We start from the raw sequence: 26,976 nt of genomic DNA on the forward strand, positions 1-26,976 counted from the left end.
AAGGAGTGAGAAAGCTGCTGAGGCTCGACGTTACACTTTTACAAAAACAATCATTAGTTAGATATAAACGGCAGTAATTGATTCAGTAGGACTCCTTATCCATGTAAACGATCATTGTGACATCTGAATTCATTAATTATCTGAAATACACTGCGTGTGCGTGTGATGTTAAATGTTTGAACCAAGGTTAACGGTTAAAGTGTCAGAGAATGGGTGGTGATTTTTTGACGTCCTCCCATGATCTGAAGTGAGCGTGCGTGTTTGTGTTGGTGAAAGTTTAAGAAATGTACAACTGTCGGTTCAGCTCTCTGGTGCTCCCTGCTGGCAGTATCACTATACTGTCCTCATGTTTCACAAAAATAGTTTTGAGAGACGTTGTCAGTTTTTGTATGTTGCTTAAATCCTCCAAAGCCGTAGGCAGTAAACATCAGGTCACGGTACGCCACGGAGTCAATGAGCTCGAGTTGAAAAAGAAACAGCTTACAGCACCTGGTATTCCCAGGCGGTCTCCCATCCAAGTACTAACCAGGCCCGACCCTGCTTAGCTTCCGAGATCAGACGAGATCGGGCGTGTTCAGGGTGGTATGGCCGTAAGCAATTAGTGCAGGCGCAAAACCAGGATTTATACAGTAGCACATAAGGAGTGAGAAAGCTGCTGAGGCTCGACGTTACACTCTTACAAAAACAATCATTAGTTAGATATAAACGGCAGTAATTGATTCAGTAGGACTCCTTATCCATGTAAACGATCATTGTGACATCTGAATTCATTAATTATCTGAAATACACTGCGTGTGCGTGTGATGTTAAATGTTTGAACCAAGGTTAACGGTTAAAGTGTCAGAGAATGGGTGGTGATTTTTTGACGTCCTCCCATGATCTGAAGTGAGCGTGCGTGTTTGTGTTGGTGAAAGTTTAAGAAATGTACAACTGTCGGTTCAGCTCTTATTGAAGATTAACCGAGATATAAAACACTTAGACTAATTCAAGAGAGAGAGTAGAATGAAAACGAGGGGTCCGGAGCAAGAATTGACAAAAGACTTTATCGTGCAGAAAAACAACAACGACAACAGCCTGAGTGGGTTTGCAAAGTCACTCTCGTTCACAAACTGCGGCGTCTTTTTATGCACACAAACAGAACAGCTTCTCCTTGAGGTGTCTGCCTCCATTCAGTCATAAATCCACTTTACCCTGAATGGTCAGAAAATAGACAACAAATGGTCTGCAAAGATAGCCCTGCTCCTTTTTAGGGGGGCTCCATCTGTTCTAAACCCAGACACCTAGGCACCGTGTGTTTTCCACTATTAAGCATAAAATACCTCATAATAATCACAGAATATAATCAGTAATTTCTACCACACATCCCCCCTTTTTTGTAAGATAAGATCACAACAAAAACATAACAGTCGTTTAGGCTATATTTTGCACTACATTTGATCATCATTAAAAACCTTTAAGCATGTTCACGAATCTCAAACTGCATAATTCTCAGGATTTTAAACCTGTTTAAGGCAAAAAGATCTATCAAATGTAGAATACAAACTAGAATTCACACATAACATAGTATTTTCAGCATGCATTGAAAATTAGCATTTCAGAATATATGGCATAAAAATATGAAACTCAAAAAATGACATTTCAAAAAATCAGTAAACAATAGAAATCAAAAATAAAAAGAAATAAAAAGAAATAAAAACTTAGATTGTAAACAAGCCTGCATAGATTTGGATAGCTCTGATTATTGTCATGCACCGGTATACTATATAAACGTGGGGGGTTAGGGCATTGTGGTTGTTGCTCCTGTTTGCAGCCACCAGCCCTGAAACCCCTTAGTCCAATGTCCATTTGTTCAAACTGTCTGAAATGGTTGTGTTTCTCATGGAGAGGTCACCAGTTAAGAAAATAGGACCTCCCTCAGATGTCCGATTTTCACATTCCGGTCTCCTTTCTAGTGTCACTCTAATCTATCTTCCCATAAAGCATCCTCTCCCACTCCCCCGACTCCTCTATGCCAGTCACCATGAGGGCCATCTCTTTAGAAAGCCTGGATGCTATTACGGATCTGACTATGGGAATGCAGCAGCAGAAGATCAGACCCATCACTGTTAGTACTATTAGGAGCACTACACCTATCTTTGCGAACATCATTCCCCACATACCAAACTTTGTTTCAAGCCATCCAAACATTCCCTGATCATGGCCTGCGTTTTCCTTTAACTCTTTTCTTAAACGTTTTAAATTGTTCATTGCAAGTGTGAATGATCCATCTGGGGCAGTATTATTTGGGATGAAGGTACAACACATTTCACCTATAAGATCACAAACTCCCCCCCTTTCTGCTAGAAGCCAATCTAAAGCCTGTCTGTTCTGCCAAGCCACAGCGCTTGTGGCTGTCAGCTGCTCGCCCAATGCAGATAATGCATCATCTGTGTAGTTAATGAACCTCTGTTGGTTGTAAAATATATAATTGATCCATTCCGCATTTTTAGTAATTCCGATTGCTGGCAGTAGTGCCTCAAATCCTGCTGCTACTTCACTTCGTGCCTTAAATTTATCGGGTATTCCCCTGGGTTGTCCTATTTTATCAATTTTTATGTTCTCGTCTGCCTCGTATGCTCTCTTCCGCCTGTTTAGGTTATCTGTTTGTAAGTTATCGACAACATCTTTTATTGATGGTAGTATTGCAATCTCCGTAACCACTTGGACTTTTGCGCATCGTCCTCTCCACATTTTAGCAAGTACGGGACGAATAATGTTATTACCGCAAAGCCAAAACTGATCTGCCACCACTCTGTCCTGGCTCACGAATGCTCCATCACTCCATAGTATTGACATGTAGTTCTCTCTAGACTTCTGCTGAGAGCCTGGTAAAAGCTGAACATTTTTAATCGCAGGTGATTGATATAACAATCGTTTCCCGTTTATATCGAATAGGGTGACATTCCAAATTATGCTACATTGTTCCTCTGGTATACTACCTACATCGCTGGCATTTTTGTTTCCTTCGTCATTTTGAAAGCATTCTAAGCCTTCTTCAATTTGAAAATTGGTTTGTTTCGGTCGTGTTACTTCGCCTATTTCTTGTGATAGGGTTATGTCAAATTCTCGGCATCTTTTCATGATTACATTCCATGGCATTCCGTCATATTTATCTTCAAGATATTTGTTATGTTGACTCGATCCTAACAGCAGAAAACATTTCATTGAACATATAACGTACTTTTCTGATATGGAATACCCTCTGTTCGTGTTCTATTTAAATTGACCTCTATATCATGCTCCTGCTGCGTCCGTTCTTCTAAGCAAAATTCAAAATCATATTTAGTATTTACGACATACATTGCATCCTGACGATTTTTGCTGCACAAATAACAGCTGTCTGCCTCTATTTGTTTTCCAGTAAATTCGACCCATTTATACCACCTATTGGCTTTGGCCTGTCTAAACAGTTGGTCAGAGGTTTTGACGCTGATGAGGCCACTGGGATCAGGTTTAAATTGTTTTAGGGTCCTAGCTGTCGAGCGGCGACCAAGTTTTTTAGTTTTATTACCCTCTCGAACAGTTGTCTGTTCTACAAGAGTCTCTTCAAGAGACATTGAGGTTGATGTTAAGATCCTTGTCGCCATAGTTTCTGAATTTACCATTGATATTGCGGTTGCCAGTGTTACTATATTATCCTCTTTAGACATTTTCATACTAGCCAAAGTGATCACCTCTACTTTGGCTAGTATTGTTGTTAGTTGTATTTGACTCTGAGCAGTTGCTGCTATACCATTTGTTGTTAGTTGTATTTGACTCTGAGCAGTTGCTGCTGTACCATTTGTTGTTAGTTGTATTTGATCACTCATGACTGTTGTTATTTCTCTAATTGGAGTTATGTTAGTGGTTGCTAGTATTGTGGTTGCCTCTTTAACAGAAGTTATATCAGTGACTGAAGGGTGTGCTAACTCCCTGATATCAGAAGTTTTGTTAGTCTTCCCATTATCCCCAACTGGAGGTTGATCTTTGATTACACAAGGGTCGTCTGCTTCTAATGTAAAATTGAACGTTCTGTCTGATACTGTTTTAAAAAATATATGTTCTCTCATATTTAATTCATACTTTCTTTTATAGTCCCATGCTTTTCCAGACGTTACTGTTAAACACCATTTCATTGGATTAAATTGGATATTTACTTCACACCATTTTTCCCTATGCACATGATTCTGGCGGGAGGTTAATGCACATAACGGTTGGTTATCCGACATAACAGTAAACACAAATTCATTCATTCGGTCCTGCGGTGGTATCTGAGCATATAAAACAATTTTCCCTTTGTTGTCAACCAGTCCTGAATGATTTTGGGCCGGATTATCCTGTGTTCCTCTCTGGCTTTCTTCAGTAGGCCTATCACCCCCTAATACCTGGCCCTTCCAGGTTTGTGTTGTCCCCGTGGTTTCATCCTTCCTCTGGGTCTGTGCTTGTGCCAGCGAAATCTGGCACAACCCGTAAAGGATCAGAAACAGGCTCCCCGTTTTCAGCAACATCATGTTGCTGAATCTCTTGGCTCGACTGGATCTGGTCCTGGGGCAGCTGGTCAGCCCCACGTGTGTCTGCGTCTGGCTCCTCCTCCTCACGATCGTCTCTGGCTTTGGGTTGAGCAGCTTTTGTGCAGTGGTTGAGATGATACCACGTGGCACTTCCTTCCACTTGGATGGCTGTTGGTGTTGCGCTGGTGACTTTGTATGGTCCTTCTCGCCTGGGTTCGTTCCACTTCCTCCTGAAGACTCTGATGTACACGTGGTCACCCGGCTCCACCCCCCTTGGTGATTCCTCCTCCAACTCTGGAACTCTGCTTTTCTCCTGTTGCAAAACAAGCCTGTGTATGCCAGTCAGTTGTCCCATATAGCGTCTTAATTCAGTTTCCAATTGTTCTAATGGAGGTCCTTTATGAGGCCCTCGAATGACAGGTGAAGGCATGGGTCGACCCGTAAGCATTTCATGCGGGGTTAGATGCGTCGTTCTGTTAGCTTGCATGCGATAACTCATTAGTGCCAGTGGTAATGCATCAATCCAATTCAATTTAGTACTTGCACAAATTTTGTTAATTTTTGTTTTTAGCGTCCCATTCACTCTTTCCACCATACCTTGTGATTGAGGATGGTAGACGCAGCCTAATCTTTGTTTGACATGCAAATGCTGGATTACTTGTTTTAGTGTTTTCTGAATAAAAGCAGCCCCGTTGTCTGAACTTATTTCTGACGGAATTCCAAACCTTGGCATGACTTCTCTGGTTAGAAATTTGATCACTGTAGCTGCACTTTGGTCTTTTGATGGGACTGCTTCTACCCATCTGCTAAACCTGTCTATGATAACTAACATATACCTTTTACCACCTATACTTTTAATCATGTCAACATAGTCCATGACCAAATGTCTAAATGGTCCTTCAGGTGTAGGAATGTGCCCCAATGGAGTAGTGATTGTTTTTCTTACATTGTTTTTTGCACATACTCCACACTAATTTAGCTGGTAATCGATCATTGTTTGCAAGTATGGTGAAGAAAAACCTTGTTTTCTAATTCTCCTCAAAACCTCCCCCCTTGCGCAATGGTCAAAACCGTGCGCATTAGTGATGAGTAACCCCAACAGTGCCGTAGGCGCCAACATCATCCCGTCATGAGTTCTCCATAACCCTGCGGGGGAGCGTATAGCACCTCTTTTCAGCCACATGTTCTGCTCATAGACACCAGCTTTCTCCTGCATGCGGACAATGTCGTCCTCAGTAGGCGCGGCCTCAGGCATGGATAATACTGACTGGATTGCCCTGCAGCTGTCCGAAGCTACTTTTGCAGCCTCATCTGCAGCGTTATTACCTTTCGTGATATTATCAATGCCCTTTCTGTGCGCTCGACATTTGATTATCGCCACTTGTTTTGGCAGCATCAACGCCGACATCAATTCCACAATCTGATTACAATGCAATATGGGGGATCCATCAGTTTTCTTAAACCCCCTCATTTTCCACACTGCCCCGAACAAATGACATACGCCGTGCGCATATGCAGAGTCTGTGTAGATGTTCACCGATCTACCCGCCCCCTCTTGACAGGCCGCTGTAAGAGCCTTCAACTCAGCCAACTGTGCCGAGCATGGCTGTGCGCACTGTGAACTACGAACAACAGCGAATGTGTGGTCCGGATTCTGTCTAACCACTGCAAAACCTGCATGGTTACCCAAATGATCTCTGAAACATGATCCATCCACAAAGAAATCCTCTTCTGCCCCAACCATGGGCTCAGACAATAGATCGGGCCTTAGTTTAGTAAAAGTGAGAGAATCCGCCACACAGTCATGTGGTGTCCCTTCAAAATCATGTGGAATTCTGTCTGCTGGATTCACCGTGAAACATTTTTCTATTGTTACATCTGGAAATGTTAGTAATGCCAAATAATCCAACAACCTAGCGTCCGTTAACACAAACTTTCCTTTCTCAATCAACTCTGTGATTTTGTGATGTGTCCGAATCGTCACCGGATACCCCATTGTGATGGATGAGGCCTTGTCATAGGCATATTGTACTGCAGCCAATCCTTGGTAACACGGTGGGTAGCCCTGTGCTACCGCATCCAACTTTGTGCTGTAGTATGCTATTGGTTGACTCCGCCTACCAACACACAAGTCCTGCATTAACACTGCTGATGCATAGCCCTGACTCCTATTCGCTACATACAACAGGAACGGCTTGGTGTAATCTGGAATTGCCAATGTGCTTGCCCCTTGCATTTCACGTTTTATGCTTTCGAATGCCGCTGATGCATCTATATTCCATGTTAACCGAGCTTGTAGGTTAGTTGTTCCTGCCTCCTTCATGATGTCTCGCAATGACGCAGTTTTTAAAGCATAGTTCTCTATCCAATCTGAACTAAACCCTGTCATCCCCAAAAAGGTCATCATGTGTCTGACTGTTTCTGGTTTGGGTGCTTTACCAATCCCTTCTAGCTGACTAGGAGCTATGGTTTTAGTTTGATGTGCTACCAACCTGCCTAGATATTCAACCTCTGTCTGACAATATTGTAATTTCTTCTCTGACACCTTGTGTCCGCCTTTTTCCAATTTTCTTAATACAGACATGGAGTCCTCGTGACATTGTTCCATTGTGGGGGAACATATCAGAAGATCATCCACATACTGTATCAGAATTCCATGCAATTCTAATTCCTCCAAATCATTCTTCAGCACTTGATTAAACAAATGTGGAGAATGTTTGAATCCTTGTGGCATCCTTGTGTATGTGTATTGTTTACCTTTATACGTGAATGCAAATAAGTGTCTGCTTTCCTCCGCAAGCGGCACACTGAAAAATGCTCCACATAAGTCAATTACTGTAAAGTACTTAGCATCTGGAGGGATGTTGGTCAGCAGCGTGTGTGGATTTGGAACTTCTGCATGCATATCTTCAACAACATCATTTACAGCTCGTAGATCATGCACCAACCGCCACTTTTCTTTGTCAGCTTTTAACACTGGAAGCAGAGGAGTGTTACAGTTGCTTTTGGTCTCTATTAGTACTCCCGCTGTTATAAGACCTTCTATGGTAGAGGCTATTCCTATCTCTGCTGCTGGTTTCATGTAATACTGCCTTCGCCATGGTAGCTTAACATTTTGTCTAGTCCGGACTACCACTGGGCTAGCTGAATGTACTAAACCCACATCTGTATCGAACCTTGACCACACCTTTCCAGGTATGGCTGCCAACATTTCTTTTCTCATCTCATTCCGCCTATCACATGGTTCCTCTACTGTCATCTGCCGTTTTTTCTGAACCACCTCCACTTCCTGTAAGATTCCTGTCATATGCGCATAACACAGAATCTTCAAAAACTTCCCGCAACATGACATGAGAACCAACGGATTCTCTGTGTTTTCCCAAGTTTGTTGTTTTTCATTAAACATCATTTCCCCCAGATCTTTTGCTTCAAATCCCCTGTTTATTAACAATGTTACATGGGCAGCTTTGTTAGTGTTTTTAAACCAATCCTTTATAGCCGATGATTGATCTGTATCTTGTATCATCATGGCTGCTCCTTGTGGCCCAATTACCATGTACTGTGACTCTATCTCTGCTGCTTTTCCTGCCGCTTTCTCCTGCCATTCGTTTTCCAAATCTGGGGCCTGTGTTGGGTCATACATTAAAGTGCAATGATATCCTATCCTTGACTCCCTTGCATTTGGGATCTGAGCCTTGATGTAGCTACCCCATTTCCCCACTGTCTCTTTTACCTGGTCTTGAATTCTCCCTATCCAATATACATTTGCAGTGTCAGGCTTTGATAGAGTCATTTGAGATGCTGTTCCTGCGGTTTCAATCATTATGCCCTGTGGTGTACATAATATCTGCAATCCTAATTTACACAATGCATCTCTTCCAATCAAATTAACCGGTGTAGTGTCTGATACCAAGATGGGTAGCTTGGCTGTACGTCCGTACAGTTTTAGCATTACTGGAGCTGTCATAGGTATTAACTGCGTGTGTCCCGAGAATCCTACAGTTTTGGCGAATTTTCCTGCCATGGGGAGGTGAGAGGCATATTTTGAACCTACGCAAGTGTAAGTGGCTCCAGTATCAGCCATCATTGGCGTGCCTCTATCATTTATCAGAACCTGCAGTATTGGTTCCTCATCAGCTCGTTTTGTGATTGCTACAAGCTGACCCTCCCCCTGTGGACTCTCTGGGCACCCCTAGTACCCCTGACCCATAAAGGGACCCTGTTGTCCCTGGTTGTAGTTCCCTTGATCTTGCCTCCCCTGATAGCCGTTGCCCTGTCCTTGCTTTGGTGGAAAAGGGTTAATCAAACAATCTTTCTTACTATGTCCTTCCTGGTTGCATCCATAACATATTAAAGGACCTCTGCGTTGTCCTTGGAATCCCTGCTGTTGATTATTTTTATACTGTCCTTGGGACCCCTGTTGTTGATTATTTTTATACTGTCCCTGGGACCCCTTGTTGTGATTCTGTTTGTTCCCACCCATTGGGTTCCCATTGTTATGTGTGTGTATATTTATGGCAGGTGGAGTGGGTGACCATTGGCTCTGAGGCTGTTGTACTGGGGGGGAGAATGCCTGTTGAGGAGGTTGGGTTTGTGGTGCGCCCTGCTGGACAGCTTGCAGTACTGTATCAACAGACTCGGAAACAACCGCCTGTTTTTTCTTCTCCTTTTCTTTTTTTGTGAGTTCTTCCAACTGAAGCTGAGATAGCTTCCTCTGCACCTCTTTGCTTTGTTCCTGCATTCTGTGTTCATTTTGCCGATATTTGTCCACTGCATGAACCACATGATCGCAGAAGTCTCTATGAGTTTTATTTGTAACCAGTCCAACCACATCATCCAGCTTGGCTTTGATTGAGCTAGGTAGAATCTCTATCACAGAGTTTCTGAACATGACTGAAAACACAGGATGGATCTCAGGATCCTCATTCGTCTCCAAGCGCCATCTGTCCACTTGGACCTGGAGGTAGGATGCAGGATTCTCTGTGTCGTTGATAGGGAGACCTCTCATGTTTTTATGATCGATATGGGTCGGGAACTCCCTTCTGAGTGTGGCCCACATCGCCACTCTGTAGCGATTAAGTGAAAGCCCATCGAGCATTGCGTCCATTATGTCCAACCCTCCATTCCTCAGTACAGACTCCATTTTAGATAACCCCAATACTCTTGCCAACAGAGCTTTCAGGTCCCCCACTGCCATTAGCTTTCCCACTGTGAGTTCCTCAAATGTTCTAATCCATTTAGACGCCCCGTTATGTATGTTTGGGAGTTTAGCAATGACTCCCTCCAAGTCCTGTGTGCCCCACGGATGATAGTAGACATGTTGTCCTTTGACTAAAATAGGAAAAATTCCTGGGACGGTGTCGGGTGCCTTTTTTCCTCTTTGTGATTTCCTCAGTTTCTCATCTAACTCGAGTGGTGTGAGGCTTGGTAATAATGTAGGCCTACTGCAACCAGGCTCCTCTGCCGCTGGGCTCCAACTACGCCCCTCCCCCATTGGGTCATTACTCTCTCTTAGCTTCCTCTGAGTCTTTGTCCAATTTACTGCCCTCTTTCCTTTCTTTATCTTTCCCGGAGAAGGCCCCTCGCAAACCTGCTCATAGCCATCTTTCACATCTTCATTACTTTCGTCAACACCACTTGCCCCATCCTCGTCCTCACCTTCATCCTCACAGGAATTAATTTCAGCATTGCTACACTCTTCCCTTGGTTCCCTAATCCCCTCATAACAGTCCATGTGTATGGGTGCGCCCCTCCTCCCCTGTGTGTTACATTTATTATCTCCTACATCTAGTGTGACTTCCCCTTTAACTTCTAAGTTGCCTGTTAACAGTGGATACATCTTAGTTTCTATGTACGGCGGTGGCTCAAGCTTCAGAGGCAAAGGTTGAGCCTCTTCTTTCTTTGTGATTATTTTCCTGGCCACTCGTTGTAACGCACGCCACCTCTCTCCCTCCTCTTCGAACAAAGCTAGCACTAACTTTTCCCTGTCTCTCTTCTCCAAGGCCTTTTTACCACTTCTGTTAGGTCTGTAGTTCCTTATTACTACCTCCATGTCCCTACACATTGTCTGATCAAAAGTCCCTCCCGCGGGCCAAATTGTGCCTGATTTAACTGTCCGCTTTTCCCACTTCTCAGAAATTCGTTTGATCTAATTTCTGAGGAGTGGATTGTCTCTGCTCAAAACTTCTACCGCTGTTGGTGCCATTTTTAATTATTACTTTATTACCTTATTTATTTTTTCTGAAATACACTATTTATTAATACAATTTATTTGAGTTTATTCTACTAGTTAGTTTTAAATACTTTACTATCTCTAAGCTACAAACGTGAACTCCCCCCCGGCGCTCGTCTCCCTCCCTGCTTTGCAGGCTCCTGCTCGTCCCCTGTGTGATTGCTCGTGCACGTGCAGTTAGTCAGCGCGGTGATGTCAAAGAAGATTTACACATTTATTCAATACTTCAACAAATTAACTATTCTCTATCCGTCTAATTTATTTATGATTATCAACTACTTTAAACAAATTAACTATTCTCTGTCCGCCTAATTTATTTATGACAGAATCAACAACAACAAAAATGAACCGGGTCGTAAAAACCTCCGAGGTAACTTAATCCTAACACGACTTAAATACAGACAATAAGCCGGTTCATACAATTTCTTTATCTTATATTGAAAAATGTCCGAATTGTTTGTAATTAATTACAAATAAAAAGTTGACCGAGCATAGAAGCTGGCCTTTTGGTTAATCACATGTACGGTCGGATGTATAATGAATCAATCAGAACTTCAAACAAGAATGATTGCCACAAAGCACCAAGATCAGACAAACGATGCTTCGCACAACTAGTCTATTCCTTCAAAATAATGGCTAATCACATACACACTCGACCAGATCACGAACAAACAAGAGACTCCTCAAAATACCAACTCAAATGGTACTCCAACCAAGAACCTTATCTATTCAAAAGTGCGAGAATCTGCTTTCTCAAAAATGCCAACTTCGGAAATTCACCGGTCGACATCCCAAGCAAACCTCTAAAATAAAAATGAATTCATCAACGGCAATGAATTCCAATACAACTCCAAATGAGATCTCAGAAACCCAACAGTTACGCAATCGTTCGAACTGTGGACCCAACTTGAGCAGAGATCTCAGAAATCCAACAGTTACGCAATCGTTCGAACTGTGGACCCAATTTTAGCAGAGATCTCAGAAATCCAACAGTTACGCAATCGTTCGAACTGTGGACCCAATTTTAGCAGAGATCTCAGAAATCCAACAGTTACGCAATCGTTCGAACTGTGGACCCACTTTTCTATTGGAACTTTCTCACTAATTCGTTCCTCTAGAATACAGCCACAGGACTTTATAGTAGGACTATTGAACCAAAACACCAAAACACCAATAACAATAACTTGTGTCAAAATAGGGAGCCACGCGTCTTGGTCATTTAGAACCACAGCGCCTAGGGCTTATGTGCGCGCGCACGTCAATCTCTTCCGGAGCTCCCGTCTCTCGCTCTCTCTCTCTTTAGGTTCGTTTGACTGAAGAGACACTTTAACCCGTTCACCAAGCGTTCAGACGGGGCAAAAACAGATCAACCAACCATTAAATTAGTGGTAAGCCAACTTACCGGGAATAGTTTTGTGCGCTTGGTTGTGTGATTCGTCCGCGCCCCGCCTTGCAGCCCGGCAGTTGGGCTCTCTTTCCAGTCCTGGTCGCGACGCCAATATATTGAAGATTAACCGAGATATAAAACACTTAGACTAATTCAAGAGAGAGAGTAGAATGAAAACGAGGGGTCCGGAGCAAGAATTGACAAAAGACTTTATCGTGCAGAAAAACAACAACGACAACAGCCTGAGTGGGTTTGCAAAGTCACTCTCGTTCACAAACTGCGGCGTCTTTTTATACACACAAACAGAACAGCTTCTCCTTGAGGTGTCTGCCTCCATTCAGTCATAAATCCACTTTACCCTGAATGGTCAGAAAATAGACAACAAATGGTCTGCAAAGATAGCCCTGCTCCTTTTTAGGGGGGCTCCATCTGTTCTAAACCCAGACACCTAGGCACCGTGTGTTTTCCACTATTAAGCATAAAAGACCTCATAATAATCACAGAATATAATCAGTAATTTCTACCACACTCTCTGGTGCTCCCTGCTGGCAGTATCACTATACTGTCCTCATGTTTCACAAAAACAGTTTTGAGAGACGTTGTCAGTTTTTGTATGTTGCTTAAATCCTCCAAAGCGGTTGGCAGTAAACATCAGGTCACGGTAGGTCACGGTAGGCCACGGAGGCAATGAGCTCGAGTTGAAAAAGGAAAAGCTTACAGCACCTGGTATTCCCAGGCGGTCTCCCATCCACGTACTAACCAGGCCCGACCCTGCTTAGCTTCCGATATCAGACGAGATCGGGCGTGTTCAGGGTGGTATGGCCGTAAGCAATAAGTGCAGGCGCAAAACCAGGTTTTATACAGTAGCACAAAAGGAGTGAGAAAGCTGCTGAGGCTCGACGTTACACTTTTACAAAAACAATCATTAGTTAGATATAAACGGCAGTAATTGATTCAGTAGGACTCCTTATCCATGTAAACGATCATTGTGACATCTGAATTCATTAATTATCTGAAATACACTGCGTGTGCGTGTGATGTTAAATGTTTGAACCAAGGTTAACGGTTAAAGTGTCAGAGAATGGGTGGTGATTTTTTGACGTCCTCCCATGATCTGAAGTGAGCGTGCGTGTTTGTGTTGGTGAAAGTTTAAGAAATGTACAACTGTCGGTTCAGCTCACTGGTGCTCCCTGCTGGCAGTATCACTATACTGTCCTCATGTTTCACAAAAACAGTTTTGAGAGACGTTGTCAGTTTTTGTATGTTGCTTAAATCCTCCAAAGCGGTTGGCAGTAAACATCAGGTCACGGTAGGTCACGGTAGGCCACGGAGGCAATGAGCTCGAGTTGAAAAAGGAAAAGCTTACAGCACCTGGTATTCCCAGGCGGTCTCCCATCTACGTACTAACCAGGCCCGACCCTGCTTAGCTTCCGAGATCAGACGAGATCGGGCGTGTTCAGGGTGGTATGGCCGTAAGCAATAAGTGCAGGCGCAAAACCAGGTTTTATACAGTAGCACATAAGGAGTGAGAAAGCTGCTGAGGCTCGACGTTACACTTTTACAAAAACAATCATTAGTTAGATATAAACGGCAGTAATTGATTCAGTAGGACTCCTTATCCATGTAAACGATCATTGTGACATCTGAATTCATTAATTATCTGAAATACACTGCGTGTGCGTGTGATGTTAAATGTTTGAACCAAGGTTAACGGTTAAAGTGTCAGAGAATGGGTGGTGATTTTTTGACGTCCTCCCATGATCTGAAGTGAGCGTGCGTGTTTGTGTTGGTGAAAGTTTAAGAAATGTACAACTGTCGGTTCAGCTCTCTGGTGCTCCCTGCTGGCAGTATCACTATACTGTCCTCATGTTTCACAAAAACAGTTTTGAGAGACGTTGTCAGTTTTTGTATGTTGCTTAAATCCTCCAAAGCGGTTGGCAGTAAACATCAGGTCACGGTAGGTCACGGTAGGTCACGTTAGGCCACGGAGGCAATGAGCTCGAGTTGAAAAAGGAAAAGCTTACAGCACCTGGTATTCCCAGGCGGTCTCACATCCAAGTACTAACCAGGCCCGACCCTGCTTAGCTTCCGAGATCAGACGAGATCGGGCGTGTTCAGGGTGGTATGGCCGTAAGGAATTAGTGCAGGCGCAAAACCAGGTTTTATACAGTAGCACAGGGGTTTTCAAAGTGTGAGAGAGTGAGCCCCCCCTCAGAGAAAAAAATTCAGCTGAGCCCCCCCCCCGAAAAAAAAAATTTCTAAAGACCTGTGTTTTGAAAGCTATCCTAATTATTTTACACATTTTAAACATCTCTGATCATAATTTTAAAACATTTGAAACATATTTTTTCAACATTTGAAACATATTTTTTAAACAATTTAAACATATTTCTGAACCATTACAACATCTTTGTGCGTTTTTAAACACATTTCTTAACACAATTTAACAACTTTATCGAAGCATGTTTTAGCTTAACCCTTTTTAAATACATTTGAACATCTTAATCTGTGTAAACTGCCAGTTTACACATATTCCTTCCGACATTGAATTTTCAGAGTCGAATCAGATCTGCTTTTTCAGTCCAGAGATTCGACTATTCGGCGGGGTTTGTTTACCGGCGTTGCTATGGTGACCTAAATCATTATAAGCAACTGAAAACGATGCCGGTTTGAAACTAAAACTGTGATTCTGAAAAAAGTATAAATGCTATCAAAATTCCGTTTGGATAGTATTGAAGATACAAGTGTGTAGATTTGTTCAATGGTTTGAACGATGGTAAACGGTTGAAAAATGAATGAGTTACGATGTATAGAAGTAGGTGTATCAGAATGGGCAGACGTCTTCAATGAAAACATCTGAAAACAAAGCGGTATGAAACTAAAACGGTGGTTCTGAAGACATTTTAAATGATATCGAAATTCTGTTTGGATATTATTGAAGATACAAGTGTGTAGATTTGTTAAATGGTTTGCACGAAGATAAACGGTTGAAAATTGATTTAGTTAGGTTACTTATACAGTTGAAGTAAGATTGATGATTTGAATCATCGACTTTCAGGTTTTTCTTCGGGTTTATTTTTTTCTCACGTCGCGCCCCCCCTGAAGAACTCTGGCGCCCCCCAGGGGGGGCGCGCCCCACAGTTTGAAAACCACTGCAGTAGCACATAAGGAGTGAGAAAGCTGCTGAGGCTCGACGTTACACTTTTACAAAAACAATCATTAGTTAGATATTGTTGGGCAAAATAACCTGCTGAGCACATATAAATATAGCTAACTCCCACCCTAGCTTGAGGAGCACAACACATGGCAGTCACGTTACAATATAGTCAGCTTTTAACACATAACACAAACATGATAATATAGTCAGGTCAAGGCCAGAGCCAAGGCCCCATTTCCCAAGCAGGCAAATGGTAGACACTAACGGGAGAGCCACATTAATTCATCACACAAGAGATACTTCGATCACACAAGAGATACTTCAAGCACACAAGAGATACTTCGAGAACAAAGGAGACACTGAGGAGCTCTTCCCCGTTAGTAGGAACACAAGAAGATACACTTGCATACACCAGGGCCTGAGAGCCAAGGTCAAGCAAAAACACACAGAACCACACACACCTCATCAAGAGGAGGATACAGTATAAAACTGTATCACACAGGGACTCATGATCCCCTTCTTCTTCTGAAGCAGACCTTCCACGGAGGCGAAGCTCCGGACGAACCATCAGCGCTGATTAGGGACTTAGACATATTCGATTTCTCACGCTTTATGACTCTGTATAACCGTTGCCACTTTACTTAATAAATCCAAGGTCCTCGTGCCGACAGACTTTATTACCTCTCCGTCTCATTTTATCTGATCCAGTAACTAGACAGACCGTTTTTCCCTTCAATTTGGTGACCCCGACGTGATTTTTTCTGAATTGAACACGCAACTGGGAAACGAGAGACGGAGAGCGGCACGACCTCGGGACCCCGGAGCACCGGACCGATTCCTGCAGTCTCACCTCGCGATCGCACAACAAAAGGTAGGCAGAACCTGTTGATAAAATCCAAACTCTGCATAGTTATATAGGAATCACATTAGGAGGTGAGACTGTGAGAGCGGTTCGCTACGGGATATCTCGTGGGGACGAATAGGACTGCATCTCAGCATTTCCCCATAAACCCGATTAACCCTAAACGCGTGACACATCGAATATCGGCTCGTTGCATGGTGAAAGAATACCGACGAGACCATAGGGCCTATAAGAATCGGTCATAGTGATACGAGACTACCGATGGCCAAGTAATGGATGTGTAATAAATACACCTGTGTATCAAGAGGGTTCGAGGCCCCACCTGTGTATCAAGAGGGTTCGAGGCCCCACCAGTGTATCAAGAGGGTTCGAGGCCCCACCAGTGTATCAAGAGGGTTCGAGGCCCCACCAGTGTATCAAGAGGGTTCGAGGCCCCACCAGTGTATCAAGAGGGTTCGAGGCCCCACCTGTGTATCAAGAGGGTTCGAGGCCCCACCAGTGTATCAAGAGGGTTCGAGGCCCCACCTGTGTATCAAGAGGGTTCGAGGCCCCACCAGTGTATCAAGAGGGTTTGAGGCCCCACCAGTGTATCAAGAGGGTTAGAGGCCCCACCAGTGTATCAAGAGGGTTCGAGGCCCCACCTGTGTATCAAGAGGGTTCGAGGCCCCACCAGTGTATCAAGAGGGTTCGAGGCCCCACCAGTGTATCAAGAGGGTTCGAGGCCCCACCAGTGTATCAAGAGGGTTCGAGGCCCCACCAGTGTATCAAGAGGGTTCGAGGCCCCACCTGTGTATCAAGAGGGTTCGAGGCCCCACCAGTGTATCAAGAGGGTTTGAGGCCCCACCAGTGTATCAAGAGGGTTAGAGGCCCCACCAGTGTATCAAGAGGGTTTGAGGCCCCACCTGTGTATCAAGAGGGTTCGAGGCCCCACCTGTGTATCAAGAGGGTTCGAGGCCCCACCTGTGTATCAAGAGGGTTAGAGGCCCCACCTGTGTATCAAGAGGGTTAGAGTCCCCCTCTTTGTTTGTGTATTAAATAATTCTATGTGGAAAGAAGGTTAAGAGTCCCTTTGCAGAGGAAACCGTATGCCTGGGGCACGAGTGACACACAGAGAGACAGTGTGTGTATGCGTGAGAGAGACTGTGTGTGTGTGTGTGTGTGTGTAAGAGGCCCAGAGAGATTGAGACGGAGAGACTGTGTGTGTGTGTGTGTGTGAGAGGCCCAGAGAGAGAGAGAGAAGAGAACGAGCGTATTTGTGGGCCGGCGAAATATAGAAATAAATCAATCAATGATAACCCGGCTATGTGTGCAACGCTTACCTGCTTTGTTATGCCCAACGCTATTTTGCCGTGTCTGATTAGTGTGGGTGCGGGACACAGAACGAGAGGTCCGTTGATATGTTTCTGTGTGTGCGTCTGCGGGAGACAGAACGAGAGGTCCGTTGATATGTTTCTGTGTGTGCGTTTGGAGGAGACAGAATGAGAAAGGTCTGTTTAGGTGTGTGTGTGAGAGGGAGCGAGAGAGATAGCAAGGAGAGATAGCAAGGAGAGCTAAAGTCGAAGGACGATCGAGAGGGACCATTTTCCCTCTAGACAGTTGGAGGTAGCGATAGAGTGCGTGTTTTTCTAACAATGAACGGTTGTTTCAGGACCACGAGAAGGGGCTCTGTATGGTTTTCAGGCCCAGAGTGTAATCCCCTTTCCCATATGTGTAGTCCTCCCATTTGAGGTCCCCGTCCACCATATTTGAAGTCCTCTACTCCACCTCATGTTGTAGTTCCCCTCCCTAAAATTGTATGGAAGTTAGAACCTGTGAGGGTGTTTTGGTTCGGCCTGACGAGGCCTGTACCAATTTCGGTGGTCAGCTTCTAGTTTTGTGTATATAGAAATTTGGAAAGGGGGAGCAGTATTAAGTTATATATAATAAAGTGAAAAGTTATTTGTGAATGAAGGGACAGAAGGATCTTTTTGTGTGTGAGAGATAGTTATTAGGCCTTGTTCCATGATGGAGAGTTGAGGATGTTGCATTCCAGGCTTATCTGTTAACGGTCCTAGCTGCTGCTTGACCCTAAGGGGAGTGAGGAAGGGTGAGAGAGAGAGAACACATTTCCCCCCCCATTTGTCGAGCTACACCATTCAGGCAGTACAGAGAGACACACTAACACACAGTACAGAGAAAGGAAATAGAGTGTGTTCAACTGAAAGCGTGTGGTGGCCATACGCCATAAAACACCACATATCCAAGGAATGCAGGTAGAGCTCTGTTGAGTTTTCAGGCTTTGATAAATTTGTAGTTCCCTGTCTGCCATGTTTGAAGTTCCTTGTAGTCTCTGTCCATAGGTTTCACCTGAACAACCCCTCTGCTGGCCGAGAAAAGGAACTACCCATGGTTTCTCTCACACCCAGCCCCCAGAGCACACTCGCTTTCAAGGCGTTATGGCCGCACCCAACGTGGGAGGGAGACACAGAGAGAGAGAGAGAAGCCACATTCCACCCTTATCTGTTGTCTTGCACCAAACAGCACCCCGTACTGAGGAGTGAGAGAGAGCGTGTTCTCCTGAAGGAGGGAGAGAGTCACAGGGAGACACACAGTGGATATTCACATTATGGCTAATTTGTTTTAGTTTTAGTTTTGTTTTTTGTCTTCCTAGGACAACAGTTATCATTCATGATGATGAACATCGAAGTTCATGAGGTTAGAAGGACAATAACGTTGATACTTTAAAAGGACAACAGTGATGCTAATCTAATGCAATTGGACTAAAGAAGGTGTTGCTATCAACTAAGTGATTAATATTATTTTCACACTGGAAAGAATAATTGAATAAATATGGATATGATAAAGATGAGAATAATAATAAAAAAAATAAAACGTAATATTGATAAACTGTACAAGTAGGACAACACCTATTAAAATATGGGGTATATCTCTTTGGTCAAGGATGACAGGTGGATTAGCGCTACATCTGCTGGGAAGGGATCCTACATGCTATGTTGTCAATTTGGATTCGGAAGTAGTGGGTTTACCTTTCAAATGCCACTACTGCTGCTGCAACACTTTAATAATTTTAACTCTGATAAATGACTTTTTGTTTTATAGTTTCCCTGAGGAGTATTCATTACGCACACACATTTGGCTGCATAGGGCAGTTGAGGCTGAAGACTCTGTCTCCATCCCTCCACTTTGCGATCTATACCACCATATGGGTGGGGATTGATTGTATCCCAGGTGTGGCATCCTGCAGCGAGCCAGTATGGAAGGCTGGTTAGCCAACGACGGGTAAGATCCCACCTTGACACCCGGGACGACCTAAGGCAGGCACAGTCACGATTACTTGGCAGAGTCGCTGTGGGCACTGGCTTACTTGATCATGAAGTCACGAGCTACAACAATCATAGGAAGTGCCGGGTGGGGTGTAAGGTGGAGGAGGAACAGGGGTCAGATATGTCAGCTCTGGCAGCAGAGGTGGTCTTGGAACGGGGCATGTCGCGTTTTATTTTATTTTATTTTACCTTTGTGGTATAGAAGCCCACTAACGCATGTACGTTTTTCGGTTTAGTGCATGACTTTGGAACAGCGTGGTTTCAGGCGGCTGATGGTAAACCCACCCATATTGGGCTTTGGTTTTGGACATACTGGTTTCGATTTCCCTTCCCAAAAGATTGGCTTTAATTTGCTGATGGTTAAGGTTAGACGTTTCGACGTTGGTTGCACCAACGGCGTTCTTAGATTTGCTTATCCTTTAATGCGCATGGTTTTGACCATTGCGCAAGGGGGGAGGTATTGAGGAGAATTAAAAATAATAATAATAATAATAATAATAATAATTAGAAAACAAGGTTTTTCTTCACCATACTTGCAAACAATGATTGACATCCAGCTAAATGAGTGTGAAATACAGTGTTCAACAGATGGGTAGAAGCAGTCCCATCAAAAGACCAAAGTGCGACTACAGTAATCAAGTTTCTGACTGGAGAAGTCAAGGCAAGGTTTGGACTTCCGTCAGAAATAAGCTCAGACAAAACGTTTATTCAGAGAACACTCAAACAAGTGATTCAACATTTGCATGTCAAATAAAGACTAGATTACGCCCCAATCCTCAACCACAAGGTATGGTGGAAAGAGTGAATGGGACGCTCAAGACAAAAATTAACAACATTTGTGCAGGCACTAAATTGAATTGATGCACTACCACTGACACTAATGAGTTATCGCATGAAAACTAACAGAACGACGCATCTAACCCCGCATGAAATGCTTAAGGGTCGACCCATGCCTTCACTTAACATTCAAGGGTCCCAAAAGGGACTTCCATTAGAATAATTAGAAATAGGATTAAGGAAAATATGTTTGCACATCTAACTGTTGTACATAAGTTTGTAATTCCAGCAAGAGGAACACAAAGTTCCAGGGCCAGAGGAGGAGCCAGATGCAGACACGCCCGGAGCCGACCAACTACCCAAGGATGATGCAATCAGATTTCGGCAGGGTTTGAATCAGTCCTGTTTTGGTGGTCCACTATTAACAAAAATGTTGTTTGGATAAATAGTATATACTATAATCAGCAACGTTTTGTCAATTTTTCCACGGATAAGGTCAAGGGACTATATAGATATAGATATGCTATTGGCAGAGCAAGGAGGGGTGTGTGGGATGATAAAGACGACATGTTTTATCCCCAATAACACAGCACCGGATGGGTCGGTGGCCAGGGTGCTGGCAGGGTTACAGTCCCTCAGATTAGATTTGGCAGAGAGAATTCCGGCATTAATGACCCCTTCACAGGATGGATGGAGAGCCCAATGAGCGATGGGCGCTACAGGTGCAGCAGGTGCCATCCAAGCTTACCTGGGGATCGAGAGTTTGGACGAGGGACCACCAGAGGGGCCCGACCTGATCCGGCTGTAGAACATGGAACAGACCCCTGCCCCACTGTCCAAGAGCCCCCCACGCAATGCAGCGCGCCAATACATGAAGATCACCTGACCCCCCCCCCCCCCCCCCCCCCCCTCCCTTCCCCATCCCAGCCACTACAAGCAAACCCCACCACCACACCCCCCTCCCCCCCCCCCCCGCCTGTGACGTACTAGTAACCTCTCCAGGTGGGCTGCCCCATTCCCGTCCCCGCCAACGGCACCACCCCCTCCCACCTGATGCACCCACGTCGCCCGGACCAGGGATCTGCGTTCCGGCACCAGGGGCTGCGGCCCGTTCCCTTAAGGCTTGAGGGCGCCCCTGGCTGTATTCGCTTCTGTACGCTTCACTGTGTTTAGCCGCTCCCATATCTATGCCCGCGTCTACGCAACCGACGCCGGGAACGCAAATGTTGTTGTTTATATCGCTGTCCCACTAGATGGAGCTCGGGGATACACACGGGCGAGATTCCAGGGGCCTTGATTGCCCGTTTATCAGATGAGGTCCTGAGCGCAGTTGAATAAAAGGGTCTAATGCTCAGGTGGCGCCTTGCGACCACCTGCCCGTGATGACGCTCAGGACTATTCCGTGGTTTCAGTTGTTCCCGTGCCCCGGGCCTACCCTGGATACCCCATGCGTGTGATTGCTTATTGTTACACGACCAGCTAACTCCTCCTCACATCCTTAGTGTGTGGTCATCTGGGATGGGTTGAGGGGGATTGCCATTCGTTATGTGGCTCATATCTTTCTATTATTATTACTATTATTTAGGGACACGTTTCATGGTTGCATTTCTTTCCTGTGATTGTTATTGTGTAGTGTCTGTGTGATTGTTGCATTTTTGTTATATTGTTATTGTTTACTGTTAGTCTTATTGCTGCTTTTTGCTGATACTGTTTTTGTTTGGAGTTTGTTTTATTGTTGCATTTCGTTATTATTATTATGGTTTGGTGTTGGTTTTGTTGTGTGGCCAGCTTTGTTGTTGGTTGTTGTTTTTTGGTATAGTTTGATATTTGTTTTAGTATTGTTGTATGCTTGTATTTTTTATTTTTATTTATTTTTTATTTTTTTTTCTCTTTTTTGTGTGTTACCTGCTGCCACTTTATTTGGTATTGTCTGTTCGCGATGTAAGGCCGGGGTGGATGCCACCCCCTAGGTGGGGTGTGTATGGCATACCCATGTCTGAAGCATGGGTGGCGTTTCTCCCACGTGGTTCCCCATACACCCGGTCCAGCGACTTATTTTAGTCCCATGCTCATGGTTGTTTGTTTTTATGATAATTTTGCCTTCTTTCTGTTATTTCTAAAAGTGTTATGATGGTGGTCCCGCGCTGAAGTCCTATCCCTCGTACCCCTAATGAGTAAAAGTCGTCTTGCGACGACTTGAGGGGGATATGTTGGGCAAAATAACCTGCTGAGCACATATAAATATAGCTAACTCCCACCCTAGCTTGAGGAGCACAACACATGGCAGTCACGTTACAATATAGTCAGCTTTTAACACATAACACAAACATGATAATATAGTCAGGTCAAGGCCAGAGCCAAGGCCCCATTTCCCAAGCAGGCAAATGGTAGACACTAACGGGAGAGCCACATTAATTCATCACACAAGAGATACTTCGATCACACAAGAGATACTTCAAGCACACAAGAGATACTTCGAGAACAAAGGAGACACTGAGGAGCTCTTCCCCGTTAGTAGGAACACAAGAAGATACACTTGCATACACCAGGGCCTGAGAGCCAAGGTCAAGCAAAAACACACAGAACCACACACACCTCATCAAGAGGAGGATACAGTATAAAACTGTATCACACAGGGACTCATGATCCCCTTCTTCTTCTGAAGCAGACCTTCCACGGAGGCGAAGCTCCGGACGAACCATCAGCGCTGATTAGGGACTTAGACATATTCGATTTCTCACGCTTTATGACTCTGTATAACCGTTGCCACTTTACTTAATAAATCCAAGGTCCTCGTGCCGACAGACTTTATTACCTCTCCGTCTCATTTTATCTGATCCAGTAACTAGACAGACCGTTTTTCCCTTCAATATAAACGGCAGTAATTGATTCAGTAGGACTCCTTATCCATGTAAACGATCATTGTGACATCTGAATTCATTAATTATCTGAAATACACTGCGTGTTTGTGTGATGTTAAATGTTTGAACCAAGGTTAACGGTTAAAGTGTCAGAGAATGGGTGGTGATTTTTTGACGTCCTCCCATGATCTGAAGTGAGCGTGCGTGTTTGTGTTGGTGAAAGTTTAAGAAATGTACAACTGTCGGTTCAGCTCTCTGGTGCTCCCTGCTGGCAGTATCACTATACTGTCCTCATGTTTCACAAAAACAGTTTTGAGAGACGTTGTCAGTTTTTGTATGTTGCTTAAATCCTCCAAAGCGGTTGGCAGTAAACATCAGGTCACGGTACGCCACGGAGTCAATGAGCTCGAGTTGAAAAAGAAAAAGCTTACTGCACCTGGTAATGCCAGGCGGCCTCCCATCCAAGTACTAACCAGGCCCGACCCTGCTTAGCTTCCGAGAACAGACGAGATCGGGCGTGATTTTTTTTTTTCTTTTTGGTGACACCCGTCACTACTTACAGCAACCTGGGCTTCTGAGGAGGTCTCCCATCCAAGTACTAACCAGGCCCGACCCTGCTTAGCTTCCGAGATCAGTCGAGATCAGGCGTGTTCAGGGTGCTATGACCGTAAGCAATTAGTGCAGGCGCAAAACCAGTTTTTATACAGTAGCACATAAGGAGTGAGAAAGCTGCTGAGGCTCGACGTTACACTTTTACAAAAACAATCATTAGTTAGATATAAACGGCAGTAATTGATTCAGTAGGACTCCTTATCCATGTAAACGATCATTGTGACATCTGAATTCATTATTTATCTGAAATACACTGCGTGTGCGTGTGATGTTAAATGTTTGAACCAAGGTTAACGGTTAAAGTGTCAGAGAATGGGTGGTGATTTTTTGACGTCCTCCCATGATCTGAAGTGAGCGTGCGTGTTTGTGTTGGTGAAAGTTTAAGAAATGTACAACTGTCGTTTCAGCTCTCTGGTGCTCCCTGCTGGCAGTTTCACTATACTGTCCTCATGTTTCACAAAAATAGTTTTGAGAGACGTTGTCAGTCTTTGTATGTTGCTTAAATCCTCCAAAGCGGTTGGCAGTAAACATCAGGTCACGGTAGGTCACGGTAGGCCACGGAGGCAATGAGCTCGAGTTGAAAAAGGAAAAGCTTACAGCACCTGGTATTCCCAGGCGGTCTCCCATCCAAGTACTAACCAGGCCCGACCATGCTTAGCTTCCGAGATCAGACGAGATCGGGCGTGTTCAGGGTGGTATGGCCGTAAGCAATTAGTGCAGGCGCAAAACCAGGTTTTATACAGTAGCACATAAGGAGTGAGAAAGCTGCTGAGGCTCGACGTTACACTTTTACAAAAACAATCATTAGTTAGATATAAACGGCAGTAATTGATTCAGTAGGACTCCTTATCCATGTAAACGATCATTGTGACATCTGAATTCATTAATTATCTGAAATACACTGCGTGTGCGTGTGATGTTAAATGTTTGAACCAAGGTTAACGGTTAAAGTGTCAGAGACAAACCACCACCTGTCAGCTCGATCCTCTTCCCACCTCCCTTGTCAAAGCATGTCTTCCGTCCATCTCCCCCATGATCACCAACATAATTAACTCCTCCCTCACTACTGGTACTGTACCCCCCACTCTCAAGCTGGCTGCCATCACTCCCATCCTGAAAAAACCTGGTGCTGACCCAACTGACCTTAACCATTACCGGCCCATCTCCAATCTCCCTTTCATCTCCAAAACACTTGAAAGGGTGGTTGCCGCACAACTACAGTCCCACCTCGACACTAACAATCTCCACGAACCGTTCCAATCTGGCTTCCGTCCAAAACACAGCACTGAAACAGCCCTAGTCAAAATCACCAACGACCTCCTCCTTGCAGCCGACTCTGGATTACTCACCATTCTCATCCTCCTCGATCTCAGCGCAGCATTCGACACCATCTCCCACCCTCTGCTCCTGGACCGCCTAGCTGGTATTGGGATCACTGGTGCTGCACTCTCCTGGTTTACATCCTACCTCACCGGCCGTCAACAATTTGTTCAACTAAGCAACCACAAGTCTGGGTGTTCAGGTGTCTCACTGGGTGTCCCCCAGGGGTCAGTCTTGGGTCCACTCCTCTTCACCACTTACCTCCTCCCGCTGGGCACACTCCTCCGTCACCATGGGGTTCATTTTCACTGCTACGCTGACGACACACAGGTCTACATCTCCACCAAACCCACCGCTGCCATCCCCCCCACTTCCCTCATCACGTGCCTGGAAGAGATCCGGAGCTGGTTGAGCAGGAACTTCCTGAAACTCAATGGAAACAAGACCGAGGCCCTGCTCATCGGATCCAAATCCACCCTCACTAAATCACAACACACCCCAGCTCCACTCATAATTATCGATGGATTCCCAGTACCCTTCTCCTCCAAAGTCAAGAGCCTCGGCGTCATCCTGGACAACACCCTCTCATTCGCACCCCATATTCACAACATCACCCGGACTGCATTCTTCCACCTCCGCAACATCGCCAGACTCCGCCCATCACTGACCCAATCCAGCACTGAAATCCTAGTTCACTCATTTGTCACATCACGCATAGACTACTGCAACGCCCTCCTCACCGGACTCCCCACCAAACTCATCAACAGACTGCAGATCATTCAGAACTCAGCCGCCCGGATCATCACCCGCACCAAATCATCTGACCACATCACCCCTGTCCTCATTCAACATCACTGGCTCCCAGTACACTACCGCATCCAATACAAAACCCTACTCCTCACCTACAAAGCTCTCCACAACCTAGCCCCCAGTTATCTCTGCGACCTCCTCCAAGAATACACTCCCTCCCGCTCCCTCCGCTCAACCTCTGCTGGACTACTATGTATCCCCACATCACGACTCACTTCAATGGGTGCCCGGTCATTCAGCTGTTCAGCACCCAGGCTCTGGAACTCCCTCCCCCCACACATAAAACAGTCAGACACCATTACAACCTTCAAGTCACAACTCAAAACTCACCTGTTCAAACTCGCACACAACGTCTAACTGATCACTGTTTTGTTTGTTTTTTTGTTTTGTTTTGTCTTGTTTTTGTTTTATTTATTTATTATTGCTTATGTTTATTTATTTATTTATTTATTAATTTTTTCCACAATGTCTTGTTTTTTTTAAAAATGTATGATGACTATATGCTCTGTAAGGTGACCTTGGGTGTTTTGAAAGGGGCCTCTAAATTAAATGTATTATTATTATTATTAGAGAATGGGTGGTGATTTTTTGACGTCCTCCCATGATCTGAAGTGAGCGTGCGTGTTTGTGTTGGTGAAAGTTTAAGAAATGTACAACTGTCGGTTCAGCTCTCTGGTGCTCCCTGCTGGCAGTATCACTATACTGTCCTCATGTTTCACAAAAACAGTTTTGAGAGACGTTGTCAGTTTTTGTATGTTGCTTAAATCCTCCAAAGCGGTTGGCAGTAAACATCAGGTCACGGTAGGTCACGGTAGGCCACGGAGGCAATGAGCTCGAGTTGAAAAAGGAAAAGCTTACAGCACCTGGTATACCTAGGCGGTCTCCCATCCAAGTACTAACCAGGCCCGACCCTACTTAGCTTCCGAGATCAGACTAGATTGGGCGTGTTCAGGGTGGTATGGCCGTAAGCAATTAGTGCAGGCGCAAAACCAGGTTTTATACAGTAGCACAAAAGGAGTGAGAAAGCTGCTGAGGCTCGACGTTACACTTTTACAAAAACAATCATTAGTTAGATATAAACGGCAGTAATTGATTCAGTAGGACTC

General features: G+C 44.6%; 6 non-coding genes and 1 pseudogene across 6 annotated transcripts; all 7 read right to left on the reverse strand.

Annotated features, from left to right (window-relative positions):
- Positions 1-477: 477 nt before the first annotated feature.
- Positions 478-596, reverse strand: LOC130383392 (5S ribosomal RNA). Its single transcript, XR_008895831.1, has one exon. It is a non-coding gene; the product is annotated as a 5S ribosomal RNA (ribosomal RNA).
- A 12,263-nt stretch (positions 597-12,859) lies between these two features.
- LOC130383410 (5S ribosomal RNA) lies at positions 12,860-12,978 on the reverse strand. Its single transcript, XR_008895848.1, has one exon. It is a non-coding gene; the product is annotated as a 5S ribosomal RNA (ribosomal RNA).
- A 529-nt stretch (positions 12,979-13,507) lies between these two features.
- LOC130383401 (5S ribosomal RNA) lies at positions 13,508-13,626 on the reverse strand. The gene has a single exon (XR_008895840.1). It is a non-coding gene; the product is annotated as a 5S ribosomal RNA (ribosomal RNA).
- A 539-nt stretch (positions 13,627-14,165) lies between these two features.
- LOC130383281 (5S ribosomal RNA) lies at positions 14,166-14,284 on the reverse strand. Its single transcript, XR_008895734.1, has one exon. It is a non-coding gene; the product is annotated as a 5S ribosomal RNA (ribosomal RNA).
- Positions 14,285-23,681: 9,397 nt separating this feature from the next.
- LOC130383289 (5S ribosomal RNA) lies at positions 23,682-23,801 on the reverse strand (annotated as a pseudogene).
- Positions 23,802-24,330: 529 nt separating this feature from the next.
- LOC130383399 (5S ribosomal RNA) lies at positions 24,331-24,449 on the reverse strand. The gene has a single exon (XR_008895838.1). It is a non-coding gene; the product is annotated as a 5S ribosomal RNA (ribosomal RNA).
- Positions 24,450-26,721: 2,272 nt separating this feature from the next.
- On the reverse strand, positions 26,722-26,840 carry LOC130383287 (5S ribosomal RNA). The gene has a single exon (XR_008895737.1). It is a non-coding gene; the product is annotated as a 5S ribosomal RNA (ribosomal RNA).
- Positions 26,841-26,976: the final 136 nt, after the last annotated feature.

This window comes from Gadus chalcogrammus, chromosome 5 (assembly GCF_026213295.1).
Source record: "Gadus chalcogrammus isolate NIFS_2021 chromosome 5, NIFS_Gcha_1.0, whole genome shotgun sequence".
Classification (NCBI taxonomy): Eukaryota; Metazoa; Chordata; class Actinopteri; order Gadiformes; family Gadidae; genus Gadus; species Gadus chalcogrammus.